The 15150-nt window shown below is 36.4% G+C and overlaps 1 pseudogene; it reads right to left on the bottom strand.

Annotated features, from left to right (window-relative positions):
• Positions 1–294: 294 nt before the first annotated feature.
• On the bottom strand, positions 295–7290 carry LOC119569896 (annotated as a pseudogene).
• Positions 7291–15150: the final 7860 nt, after the last annotated feature.

Below are 15150 nucleotides of genomic sequence, written 5' to 3'. Positions count from 1 at the left end.
ATATATATATATATATATATATATATATATATATATATATGAGATCACACAAGGTCATATAGCACTTCGTAAGTGATTTGCATAATATTTTTGTTTACATTCCTGGCCTTGTCTCCTGCTTTCTTGTCAGTTTACGTATGTAGTTCAGAGATAATGAACAAGCGTTTTATTCTGGATTAGGATTAATTATTCATTACGAAAGATCATGGTTTTATATCATATTTTTCTCGCTCTCTCTTTGACACTGAAATATTTATCGTTTTCAAAAATGCTTTGTGGGATGAAAACAACATCTTGAACACATTTCTTTATTCAAACTTCGGACTGACATTTTAAATTCCCTGCATTGTTCTCACAAAACCTCATTTAATCTCATAGTAGCGTTCCTCATACCTCATTATCCCACATACCTTCACATCCTGACATAAACCTCCATAAAACGAAAAATATGATAGTAAATTTATAAGTGCCTCATAGAAACTCACAGAATCACAGAAACTTTATGAGAACATTATAAAATCATAGAAACCTCATAAAAGCCTCACAAAAAAGAAACCTCTTCAAAAGGCATAAAATCATAAACACCTCAAAAGAGCTTCAGAGAAGATAAAACCTTATATAAAAAAAATCACATATACCGCATAATCGCCTCATTAAAAAAACATAAATCCTTACATATACAGAAAAAACACACACACACACAAAACAGAAACCACTTAAAACCCCCATTAAAAACTCTTGCTCATGCCTCAACCATAATGTCCTCCAGAGGTTTTCGCTTGAGGTCGGGCACCGTGGCGTCCTCGGAAGGGAAGCCCCAGGGAGGAGCAAGAGGAGTTCTCGTTGGGCGGGCGGTTCAGCAGGTTCTGAGGGCGGGGCCGCAGTTGAGGGGCGTCGAGGTGAGGGTGACGAGACCCGCGTTCTGGAAATGGGGATAAAATGGGCGTCAGGTTGAAAAATGGCGAGAGAGGTATTTGGGGTTATCATTGTGTATTTTCTTTTTCTCTCTCTGTCTCTCTGTCTCTCCGCTCTCTCTCGCTCTCCTCTCTCTCTCTTTTCTCTCTCTCTCTCTCTCTCTCTCCTCTCTCTCTCTCTCTCCTCTCTCTCTCTCTCTCTCTCGTCTTTTTTCTCTCTATTTTTCCCTTCGTCATTTTTTTCCTCTTTTTTATTTAATCACACGCACTCTCTCTCTCTCTCTCTCTCCTCTCTCTCTCTCCTCTCTCTTCTCTCTTTTCTTCTCTCTCTCTCTCTCTCTCTCTCTTTTCCCCAGAATTTTGCTCATTCGGCCGAATTATGCTGGCTTTCAGCACAACAAATAAATAACTTGTGTCGCCATTTAATCAACCCCGTATATTCACACCACACCCGCAACCACCCCGCCAAACAGGGCCCCGTCACAACCACGCTGACCAAACAGATACTCTTTTCCCATCCTCTCTACGCCCTCTACGCAATGTATCGCCGACAGCATTATGCCACACGACAGCACCGTCGAGATTTCGTGGTAATAGGGGTTTCCTCTTGCGTCCGTCAGGCAGCATCCATACGTCTGCTTAAAACACCAGGATGAGCCAAGGGGCCGTCGTCAGGTAACCTTCACCCACGACGTCTTCGTGCCTTCAGGTCCTTACCCACTGGTTTCCTGTGGGGGTGTTTCCGGGGTGAGGATAGAGGGAAGGGAAATGAGCGGTGATTGAAGATTTAAAAGAAAAAAAAGTAAGGGAGATTGCTGATTTGGTATGTAAGTGGATATTACGTGATTGCATGGCCTGATAATAAAAAAAAAATAATAATAATTTTTAAAAAGCATAATTCAATCAACCCGAAAAAAACAAAGAAAAAAAAAGCTAATAACCTCCATTTGTTTGGATAATATTTAAATATAAAAAAAAAAAATATAATTACAAATCAAAACCCAAATTCGATAATAAAATTACCCATCAACCTGCTCTCTCTTACCTAACACAAAAAAAAAGAAAAGAAAAAAAGAAAGAAAAAAAAACACCCCCTCCTCCTCCTCCTCCTCCCTGCTGGCTACCATAACACAAAATACAAAAGAAAACAAAATATAAATAATGAAATAAATAAGCTTCCCCCACAACAACATCAAAAGCTCCTTTCCCCTTGGCTGCCTTTTTCTCACCCATCCTTTCTTTAGTTAATTTCCTCTTCCTCTTCCACGATCTCTCGGACCCGCTGCGTGAGTTGGGGGGCGCCCCCCGCGAGGAAGGTCGAGGGCTCGGTGGGGCGCCGGAGGGGGACGTTCCTGTGGGCGGTGTGGGGAGGGCGGTGTGCATTATGTATATCACTGTTAGTAGTATCTGCGTTTAGATACGAGCGTTAGCATTACCACAAAGGGAAGGAGGGGAAAGGAGAGGAGAGGAGTGGAGAGGAGAGGAGAGAGAGAGGAGAGGAGAGGAGAGGAGAGCGATAGGAGAGGAGAGGAGAGGAAATGAAAGGAGAGTAAAGAAAAGGAAAGGAATGGTATGGAGAGGAAAGGAGAGGAGAGGAGAGAAGACAAGAGTAGAGTAAAATAGAGTTAGGTACAGGAGAAAAGAGGAGACAGTGAGAGAGAGAGAGAGAGAGAGAGAGAGAGAGAGAGAGAGGAGAGAGGAGACGGAGAGAGAGATGAGGAGGAGAGAGAGGAGAGAGAGAAGAGAGAGAGAGACGGGCGATATGCATTATGGATTGCGGTTCGTGGATTATGGGAAAAGAGGGAGAAAGGTAAGGAGATGAGGGGAGGAGGAGGAGAGGGAGGGAGAGAGCGATCAAGGGATGGGAAGAAGGCAGAAGGATGGGGATGGGAGATAGATGAGGAGATGGGGGGGGGAGAGGGGAAGGGGAAAGGGGGGGGAGGAGGGGGTTGGAGCGGAGGGGAGAGGGAGATAAGTAGATGGGGAAGAGGGATTGGGGAGTGAACGTAGCTGAAAAGAAGGGAAGAAAAGAGATGAAGAAAAGACAAAAGATCGAGATAGAGAGAAAAAAAAAACGAAATAACAGCTCACATCGTGTTTCTTTTTTAAGTCATCTTTCTTTCTTTCGTTTTTACCATAATCATTCTTTCCTCTGACTTGACCTACATTTCCCTCGTTTATACAGAAGCTAAGGATTAACGTCACCAAAATACGCCTTACTGGGGAAAGCGACGTCCTCTGCAGGTCTTGATACCAGAGAGAGAGAGAGAGAGGGAAGGAGAGAGAGAGAGAGAGAAAGGACAAGAGAGAGAGAGAGAGAGAGAGAGAGAGAGAGAGAGAGAGAGAGAGAGAGAGAGAGAGAGAGAGAGAGAGAGAGAGAGAGAGAGGAGAGAGAGAGAGGAGAGAGAGAGAGAGAGAGGAGAGAGAGGAGAGAGAGAGAGAGAGAGAGAGAGAGAGAGAGAGAGAGAGAGAGGAGAGAGAGAGAGAGGAGGGGAGAGAGAGAGAGAGAGAAGAGAGAGGAGAGAGAGAGAGAGAGAGAGAGAGGAGAGAGAGAGAGAGAGAGAGAGAAGTAGAGAGAGTAAGAGAGAGTAAGAGAGAGTAGGAGAGAGTAAGAGAGTAGGAGGAGAGAGAGAGAGAGAAGAGAGAGAGAGAGAGGGGGGCGAAGAGGAAAGGAAAGGAAAAGAGAAGAGGAAGAGAGGAGAGAGTGACAAGAACAGATAACAACCAGTTGTATTGCGACAATATGTATAACATATTGCACATGTTAATAGCAACGTGATATTACATATTAGGGTTGCTTATTCTGATATCTGTGTACATTTCTTTCCCGCTATGTTCACGTCAACACATGCTGTTTCCAAATCCCGTAACAAAACCACATGCATTAATAATGACTTGTTACATGTCATTATCAAAGTGTAACGGTTTAAAGGGTGTAATAGACAGGGACAGGGCGACTGAAACAGTGAAAGGAAGCAGCCAAAAAAGGAAGAAAATAAGAAAACACGAGGAAGATGGAGAAAAAGAAGATGAAAAAAAAACACGAACAAGGTCACCCACAGGCCAAAAACCCACCTGCGTCTGAAAAACGTTCTCATGGACCTCTCGCGGACGGGGTCAGAGCTGAAGAATCGGACGGAGCAAACGTGTGTTTCATCAGTTCATAAAATTCCCTTGATTTTTTAATACTCTCTTCTGCTGACAACCTGAAGGAGGAAAAGAAGAGATAAGAAAATATTAAATGTTGGGAAAAGTAAAAAAAAAAATATTATAATAAATAAATAAATAAATAAATAATAAATAAATAAATAAAACAGATAAGCAAATCCTCTTCTTTTCCCAACTATCGTCAGCAGCTTATTCCCATTTCGAGTTTCCACGTTAAATGCACATATGCCATCCATTCGTTTTAAAATGCCTCCTCATTTTTTTAAACATTTTCTCCCCATTTTTCTTCGGCCCTCCCTCGATATCTGACTCCCTGTCAAGTACCTCACTCTTCGTTCAAGGGATCGAACTTCTCATCCTCTTGACCCTTTGAGAAGAAGAAAAAGAAGAGAAGAAGAAAAAGGAAGATAGCTTTTTGACTCTGCGTCTTCCCGCATACTCCATCTCCTCTAGTAGATGGCAGTTATATATTTCAATTTCCCTTTTTTTTCATATTTTATCAGCATTTATTAGCATCTACCCCAGCTCTTTGACGTAGCGTTTGCTGGCTCCCCCCCCCCCCCCCCCCCTCCACCCCACGCACACTCCATTTTCCAGGGATGCTCATAACATATCTCGTTTTTCTTTCACATTTCATCAACATATGTTCCAGCTTTTTTTTAAGGGGTAAAATTATCCTAATGTCGATGCGATATACCCTTTTTTTTGTTCTTTAATAGGGTGGCTCTGTTTCTCTACAACTCACTTACTTCTCTCATTTTTTTTTCCCCGCAGGTTGCTTTTTCCCTTTCTCTCCCTTTTTCCGTCCTGCTTTCAAGGGCCAAGATGGCCCTCAGTTACCAGACTTGCTTTACATTCGTATTTCTTTGCATGTCCTTCTTAATAATTTCCTTCTCCATCCCCATTCCTCATCACTATGCCACTGACACCTCGCACGCAAGGCACTAGAATTTCTCCACTCTGTTGAGGAACTCTACCCCGAAGGCCACCTTTGTCATCGTCTGTCAAAACAAGAGTACAGGATAAATCTGATGCCTATCATACGTGTACTCGCCGATGTGTTCCCCCTTTATGCACATTCTTGGTACTCTTGCCTGTCATCATCATAAACTTCTCTACGTTTACTTTTGAAACCTTTTTTTCCCATTTTTAAATATTCCTCCATCTCTTTTTTGGTCTCAGTCTTAGCCCCAAGTCATCCCCAGAAAACTATCCCAACGGAAGCCTTTTCTACACTCCTTTGTGTTTACTCTTTTTACCACAATAACCAAGAACTTGAAATAAACATGCCATGGTGTACTCCAGTAGCAGTCTTCAAATTTTCAGTAGCTCGATCAGCAATTCTCACTATGCTATGGAGTTTTCCTAAATTCATTGTGACATACATTTGTCAACTTCTTTATGCCTATTTTCACCACTTTTTGTCAGCACGCCGTAGGCAATCCTGAAAGATTAGAGCTGTCTCTCTCTTTACACTTTCTATTTCTATTTCTGTGGTGTTCTCTACAGAGCCTCCAAGTTTCAAAACATCTTTTCTAGCTTCCATCTTACGTCATCCACCTTGATTTCACCCTTTTCATCTCATCTTTGCACCTTGGATTTTTCTGTTCTTGCGAGTGTTCACACTCTTGCTCCACTCGCTGTCTGCATCACTCTTGCTATGGCAACCTGTCACGTGTCTCTCTCTCCTTCTCTTTATCTCTCTCCTCTCGTCCTTTGGCATTTTTTAAAAAACTATTTTTTTGTCAGCGTCTTTTGAATGCGGCGTTTTCCATCAAAGTTTACCTTCTCTGTTTCTCTTTGCTGATGTTTATTCCACAGACCTCTCTCTACCGTCTTAGTAGTTTCTGTACTGCTGCCATTCACTTTCTATTACGTACTTTTCAACGTAGGCCCAAAATATATATCTTATTTGCAATAGATTTACCTTGTATTTCCCGTGACATACATGTACAGTTTAATTTTGCTTCTCCCACTTTTCTATGAAATAAAATTTTACCACCCTAAGCTCTCTTTTTTTTAGAGACTCGAGGTTGCTGCACCTTTATATAACTATACGCATTTTCTCTTGGAGTCCTAGCAGTCTATTCCTGTGTTATCATTCGTCCCCTACAAACATCAGCCTACTCCTGGGACTAGCTCGTCTATCGGTTACTCCCCAAAATTCTTGCTTTGGTCCCTTGCATATTTCCTGTCTGCGTGTATGTGTCGAGAATTCTTATAAACCAAACAAGAAACAGAAAACTTTATGTTCATTGTTCCCTTATTGTGCGCTTTAGTTCTACCACACAGACTGAGATTTACGTACGTAAACCTTTGGGGTCAACAAAGACTGTTTGGGGTCCCCTTTTAACTGTACATCACGCCATATACTTTCACAGAAAAATGTGATTGGCAAATATACTATAGATAGTAATACATGGCAGACGGTAGCTGGATTGATATAGCAATTATATAGTATAGACAGGCGTTTAAATCCAAACCCGGAAAATGCAAGTGAATCATTCAAGAGCGACTCATTTGTTTAGTAGAACTCAGGGTTACAGCCGGAAAGATAAACCAATGACCTGATTACAATATCGCTTTCAAAGCGATATATAATCAGTGTCATTGGAGACGAGAGAGTAGGGAAGAGATGAGAGAGAGAGACGAGATGAGAGATGAGAGGAGGCGAGATAGAAGCGAGAGAGAGAGAGACAATGAGAAAGCGAAAAAACAACGAGACGAGAGAAGGCAACGAATGAATGAGAGAGAGAGAAACAAGAATGAGAGAGAGAGAGAGAGAGGAGGGGGTAAGAGAGCGAAAGAGACGAGAGAGAGAAGAGAGAGAGATGAGAGAGAGGGAGAGAGTAGATAGAGAGAAGCAGAAGTCGACAGTTGCAGGAGGAGAGAGCGAGAGAAGAGAGAGAGAGAGAGAGAGAGAGGAGAGAGAGAGAGAGAGAGAGAGAGAGAGAGCGAGATCCAGCGAAACGAGAAACGAGAGAGAGAGAGGAGAAGAGAGCGACAAGACAGCGAGAAGAGAGAAGAGGAGAGCGAGAGAGAGAGAGAAAGAGTGTAGATTGAGACGAGAGTACGAGAGAGGAGAGAGAGGAGAGAGAGAGAAGAGAGAGCCGCGAAGTCCCCCTCACCTTGGTCGCGCGTAAGGATGTGGTCCAATGTCATCAGGGAACAGAGGTCCCCCAGTTTCCCGATTTCTTCCACTCGTCATCCACTCCCATCCCCCTCGTCATCCACATCCCCGACGGCTCCCATTCTGAGGAGAAGGAAACCACAGAGAAATTTGATGAAAAAAATGAAGCTACATGTATTGATAAAATATAAATAAACAAATGAAAATGCATAGAGATTTCAAGTGATGGATATGATGATGGTGATGCAGATATAACAATAATAATAATGAATATGAAATATTAATAATAATAAAAAATTAACAGTAATAATAATGATGATAATGATGATATGATAATGATGATAAAATGATAATAATACACAATACAAATAATGTTCATATTACTATTTACTACTAATAATAATAATAATAAAATAAATAATGATGATAATGACAATAATAATAACAAAACTAATTTAATGTTCATATCATTAATTTAATAAAAATAATAATAATAATAATAATAATAATAAAAACAACAAAACAAAAATAATAACAATAAAAAAATAATATAATAAAAATAATAATAATAATAATAATAAAAATAATAATAAACAATAAAAATAACAACAACACACAAAAATAATAACAAAAACAAACAATAATAAAAATAATTAAAAACATAACAATAACAAATATAAAAATGAAATTACAATAATAATAATAATAATAATAATAATAAAAAAAACAACAATAATAACAAAAACAACAATAATAACAAAATGATAACATAACAAATAATAAAATAATGATAATTACAATAATAAAAAAATTAGAATAATAGTAATAATGATTTTTATTACAACAATGATAAAAATGATGATGATGATAATGATGATGAGATGATGATGATTATGATAATAATAATAATAAAAATAATAATAAATAATAAAATAATAATTAATAAAAATAATAATAATAATAACAACAATAATAATTTTATTATTTCTTTATTATTATTATGATAATAATGATAATAAAATAATAGTAATAATAATAATAGATAATAAAATAGTTAATAATAATAATAGCAATAATGTAATAGCAATAATGAAATGATAATAGCAATGACGGCAACGACTGCTTAAACAACATAATACAAAACAACATCATCCCACGCCCGTACTAATGCTGAGGACGCAATATCGTCTTTAAGAACACACAAGGAAATACCAGTGGCTTCAAGGACGTTCCAATCGATGCTCACTCAAGGAAAGGGGAAAGGGGGGGGAGGAAAGGGAAGGAAGGGAGGGAAGGAGGGTGGGTGGGAGGGAAGGGGGGGTGGGGAGGGGAGGGGAGGGGGGGTGAGGAGGGGAGGGAGGGAAGGGAGGATGAGGGGGGGGAAGGGAAGGGAAGGTAGGCAAAAAGGGAGGGGAGGGAATGAAGGAAAGGAGGATGAAGGGAGGGGAGGGGGGAGGGGATGGTGAAAGGGAGGAGAGGGGAGGGATATAAAAAGGGTAGGGAGGGCGAAAAGCGAAGAGCAGAGGCATTTTATATATAGATAGATAGACAGACAGAAAAAACAAATATTAAATACATTTTTATACATATATAATACTATATACATACATACACACATATACATATATCTATTTATTTTTTGTATATCTATATATAATAATACACATATACTTATACAGGGATAATTTTATAATATATATAATATAAAATATATATAATTATATATATATATTATATATATATATATGTATATTATATATTATATATATATATATTTTATAATATATATATATATATATAATGTGGGTGTGTGTGTGTGGTGTGTGTGTGTGTGTGTGTGTGTGTGTGTGTGTGTGTGTGTGTGTGGTTTGTGTGTGTGGTGTGGTGTTGATGTGTGTGTGTTTGTGTGTGGGGTGTGTGCGGTGTGGTGTGTGTGTGTGTGTGGTGTGTGTGTGTGTGTGTGTGGTGGATAACATACATATATACTACATATATGTTATGTTAATAAAATATTATATGTATTGTATGTTACATATATTACTTATTAGAGGTAGATTAAGATAGATCTAAATATATATATATATATATAGATACATATATAACATTTCGAATGTATACACATATATTACATAGACAGATATACAGATAGATTGACTATATATATCATATAGTATATTATATATATAATATATATTAAAGATGTATATATCGATACAACATACATAAATGCAAACTGATATGCGTATATATACACATAAATCTTATGGATACATATATATATAAATCATAAATATGATATGAGACATACATATCTATATGATTCTATGAATATAGTATATATACAATATATATATAATATGTATATATGCATTATGTTATGTGTGTCTGTCACAATATGTGTACATATATCCATATATCTACCACACACACGCATGCAATATTATATAATAATTATAGATAATATAGAGATATATATATATCATATACTATATTATATAATATGCACTATATATACATACATATCCATATCGTATACATATATACATATATATCGATAAACTAACAGATACATATACATATATTACATATACACACACACACACACACCACACCACAAACCACACACACACACACACACCCACACCCACACACACAACACACACACAACATATTATAGATTATATAATATAGATATAATGGGGCCGCGGTGGCCGAATGGTTAGAGTGTCGACTCAAGATTGTCACGACGGCAATCTGAGTTCGAAGGGTTCGAGGTCCAACGCCGCCGCGTTGTTTCCCTAGGCAAGGAACTTTCACAATTAGCTGCTAGCCACTGGGGGACCAAGCAGCCCAAGTAGTGCCGGGTAAATAGAGATGGTGACTCGGAAAAAAAAAAAAAAAAAAAAAAAAAAAAAAAAAAAAAAAAAAAAAAAAAAAAAAAAAAAACACGGGCGGAAGCAAATGGCAAACCACGCTCGAAATTGCCCAAAGAAAATCATGGAAGCCATGACGTCAAGGCCGCGGTGGCCGAATGGGTAGAGCGTCGGACTCAAGACTGTCACGACGCAATCGAGTTCGAGAGTTCGAGTCACCGACCGCCGTGTGTCCCTTGGCAAGGACTTCACCGCGTTGCCTGCCTAGCCACGGGTGGCCAAGCCAGCTCAAGTCAGTGCGGGTCCCACGCGGATATAAAATAAGAGAGATGATACCTAAAATAGGTTACACCGGCACTCTCTTGGATAGGAACTGGGGGAAAACCCCCCTACCCTACTACTCAAGAGCATCATACCGTGAAAACGCAATGAGTATCATGCTTGTGACCACGGCGGCTCAGCCATGAACCTACCGTTTTAAATGATGATGATATATATATATATATATTAATATATACTATACATACAACACACACACACACACAAAATATATATATATATAATATATAAGTCATATATATATATATATATATATATACTATATATATAATATAGAGAGAGCAGAGAGAGAGAGGAGAGAGGAAGAGACGAGAGAGAGAGAGACGAGAAAGAGAGATAGGTGGGGGGGGGGAAGGGAGGCAACATGCTTAACAACATATAAAAACAACACATCCAGCCCGTACAGTGGGAGCAATATGGGCTTAAGAACAACAAGGAAATACAGTGGCTTCAAGGGACTTTCCCAATCGATGCTCACTCAAGGAAGGGAAGGGAGGGAGGAAGGAAGGAAAAAGGGGGGGAAAGGAGGGGGGTGGGGGGAAGGGGGTGGGGAGGGAGGGGGGAGGGGGGGGTGGGGAGGGGGGGAGGAAAGGGGAAGGGAGGGTGTGGACGGGAAGGGAAGGATGGGGGAGGGGGGGAAGGGAAGGAAGGGGGAAGGGAGGGGGGGGAAGGGGAGGATGAGGGAGGGAAGGAAGGGAAGGTAGGCAAAAGGGAGGGAGGGAATGAAGGAAAGGGGGGGATGAGGGAGGGGAGGGGGGAGGGGGATGGTGAAAGGAAAGGGGAGGGGGGGGATATAAAAAGGGTAGGAGGGCGACAGCGAAAAAGCAGAGGCATATATATATAGATAGATAGTACAGGGGATAAACACATATATACATTACATTTAATACATATATACATACTTATTTTACATACATACACACATTACATATATCCTATTTATTTATATGTATATCTATATATACATAATACACATATACTTATACATGCATATATAATATATATATATATTTATATTCTATATATATATAGTTAATATATATTATATAATATATATATATATATTTTTTTTTTGTTTTTTATTTGTTGTGTGTGGTGTGTGTGTGTGTGGTGTGTTGTTTGTGTTTTGTGTGTGTGGTGTGTGTGTGTGTTTTGGTGTTGTGTGTGTGTGTGTGTGGGGTGTGTGATTGTGGGTTGGGGATTGGGGTGGTGTATTTGTGTGTGTGTGTGGGGTTGTGTGTGTTTTGTTGGTGTGTGTGGTTGTGTGTGTGTGTGTGTGTGTGTTTTGTGTTTTGTGTGGGGTGTGTGTGTGGGGGGTGTGGTGTGTGTGTGTGTGTGTGTGTGTACATACATAATATACATAATGTATATGTATATATACATATATTGTATGTATGTTTACATATATATATATATATATTTTATATATATATAATATATATATATATATATATATATATATATATTATAAAATATATTTAAAATGTATATATATATAACATACATACATATAAATGCAAATGTAATATGCGTATATATACACATAAATATATATGTATACATATATATATACACATAAATATGTATGTATACATCCCTATCTATATGTAATTATATGAATAAAATATGTATATATTCATATATATACATATGTATATATGCATATATGTTTTGGGTTGTATTTCATATATGTTTACATATATTCATATTACACACACAAAACCCCGCATATATATAATATATATATTTTAATATATAAATATATATATATAAAATTTTAATATTAAAATATATATATATATATATATATATATAATACAATATCCATAATATACCATATATACATATATATAGATAAATAAATATACATATACATATACATATCACACACACACACCCACACACCACACACACAACACAACACACCACACACACCACACACACACACACACACCACACATATATATATATATATTATTTTATATATATATATATATATTAATGTCATTAAATTTAAGATATATTCATTTGATAAGGTTTTTTTTAAAACTTCACCTCAAGTGTACACTGGGGACAATATTAATATTGGGGAAATAAATACTCAAAAATTTTTTTTTTTTTTTTTTTTTTTTTTTTTTTTTTTTTTTTAAAAAAAAAAAAAAAAAAAAAAACAAAACATATATTATATTATAATAATATATATTTACCCCAATTTAAATTTTTAAGATTTGGGAATTATTCATTTTTAGGCCCCCTTTTTTCCCCTTAAAATTATAATTTTAATTTTTAAAAAATAAAATATTGGGTTAAAATTGTAAAAAAAAAAAAAAAAAAAAAAAAAAAAAAAAAAAAAAAAAAAAAAAAAAAAAAACACCGGGGGAAGGAACAAACAGTAAAAAAAAGGATCATAACCCATGATGTGGGGGGTCAATTTTTTAATCATCAAACCACGAGGCCAATTATTAATTATAAAAATTTTTTTAAAAATTTATTTTAAATTTCCCCCAACCCTAAATCTCTTCCAAAAAAAAAAAAAGAAATTTTACTAAAAATCCCACCCCACCCCAAAAACAAACCCCCCCACCAAACCACCCAAAACACACAAAAAAATTTAAATTTAATTTTTAAAAAGGGGTAAATAATACCTTTATTGATTATATAAATATATATATATATATAAAATTACAAAAAAAAAAATTAATAATATACAAAAAAACCAAAATATATATATTTATAATATATAATATAAAATATATATAGAGAGAAGAGAGAGGATAGAGAGAGAAGGAGGAGAGAGAGAGAGAGAGGGGAGAGAGAGAGAAAGGGGGGGGGGAAGGGGGGAGAAGGGAGAGAAGGAGGGGAGGAGAAAAAGAAAAAGAGGAAAAATAATGATAAAAAATTGATGAAAAAAAATAATATAAAAAAAAAAAAAGGAAATTAATTAATAAATTTTTATAAATGCGATTTGGGTGTTAAAGTTATGTTATTAATTTACAAAATTATAACACCTTTTTTTTTATGTTAAATATAAATTTTTTGGAATTTGTTAATCTTTATTTGTTTTATGATACTTAAGTGTTCACCTTTATTTTAACTGTTGCGAATATGTAAATCATAATCAAATAATAACATAATAATAATAATAATAATATAAATATTATTATTATTTTATATACTATTATTATCCATTATTATACTATTATTAATTATATTATTATTATTATATAAAATTCTAATGTTTCTCACGTTCAAAACCCTCAAGCGTACATATCAAGAGTAAGGTGAGTTTAGGTTCGCTGCAACTGGTGTCTGCGTGTTTTGTGTTTATTTTTATAATAACCATAATGAATAATCATAATACATATTTAAAAACTTTTTTTTTTTTTTTTCAAAAACCCCATTGTATAACCATTAAACTTATTTGCAATATTTAAACAATTGGGAAATTTTTTTGTGTCATGATGTACTCAGTACTTTACCATATAAATGCAGGGAAACCAACATTAGATATTTTGAATGCTATTATATTTGGGTAAAGCTAGTTTACCAAAGGCAGCAGAAATAATTACTATTTCTGATTATAATACAATTAAATGTGAGAAAAGAAACAGAGAGAGGTATGGCAACAGAACAAAAATAACCAGAGAACACCAAAGCCCCTCTGTTCTTGAGCTAAAATGAAAAGGTTTTATCGGAAGTTGGGTTTAAAGGCAGCCGCTCAGATTGGTTTCTTGTTACGGATTTCTTTTTGAGTTTTTATGGTTATTTACTGCAAAAGGAGTTTTAGGTGTATAGCGCAGGAAGGAAAGTCAATCTTGTTAACGTTGGCGTTGTTGTTAAATTTTTAATCTTGGAATTTTTATAGAGAGATTCGCATTATTTTCATATTTCTCTGTCTGGTTGGCTGCCAGTTACTCCCTCTTTCTTTTCTTTTGCTTTTATGGCTGTCTTTTTTTTTCCTTTTTTCCTCTGTTGTTCAGGCCCCTATTTTTTTTTATTTTTTATTTAAAATCTCTCCTTTTCGCAGCTTGCCTGTTTGTCTCTTTTATCAAAAAAAAAAAAAAGTAATAATTAAGGCTATCGTCTATATTGTTATCAATAAATAGTTATAGCAGAATTTGCAGCAGTAGTAATTTGTTAATATCGAAAAGTATTGATCTACTTAATGAGATAATTAACTTTATTATCATCGTTATTATTATCATTCTCACTATTACGATCATTATTGTAATTACCATTATCATCATCAGTATCATTACACCACAGCAGTGCCATTACCTCTTCATCACTACTGACCCACCAACCATCTCTCCAACCCAAATCAACAGCGATAATCAAAACGACAAAAAAAATCATGGAAGAAACACCCCCAACCTTACTTAACAAACAAAAAAAAAAAAAAAAAAAAAAAAATTCACTCACCAATTACATTTCTGCTCCTTTCTCCGCTTGGGATTCAGCCTCCCTTGCAGACGCCGACGGAGGATCCATGTCTGCGCGCGGGTCTCGAGTGCGCATGCGTCGTAGTAGTCGGTGGATCCCCGCGACGACGAGACAAGAGAGCAAGATCTGCAGTAGGTGATCCTCCACGAAGGGATCAGATACCGCGTCGCAAGACCCATTTTCTCTTCTTCTTTTTTTATTTGCTGTAGTTTTTATTCTTCTTTCCTTGTTCTTGTCTTTCTTTCTTTTTAGCTCTGAGGAAGAAATTATATGGTTTAAGGAT

This window comes from Penaeus monodon, unplaced genomic scaffold (genome assembly GCF_015228065.2).
Source record: "Penaeus monodon isolate SGIC_2016 unplaced genomic scaffold, NSTDA_Pmon_1 PmonScaffold_1967, whole genome shotgun sequence".
Taxonomy (NCBI): domain Eukaryota; kingdom Metazoa; phylum Arthropoda; class Malacostraca; order Decapoda; family Penaeidae; genus Penaeus; species Penaeus monodon.
This window is presented reverse-complemented; position numbering and strand designations above follow the sequence as displayed.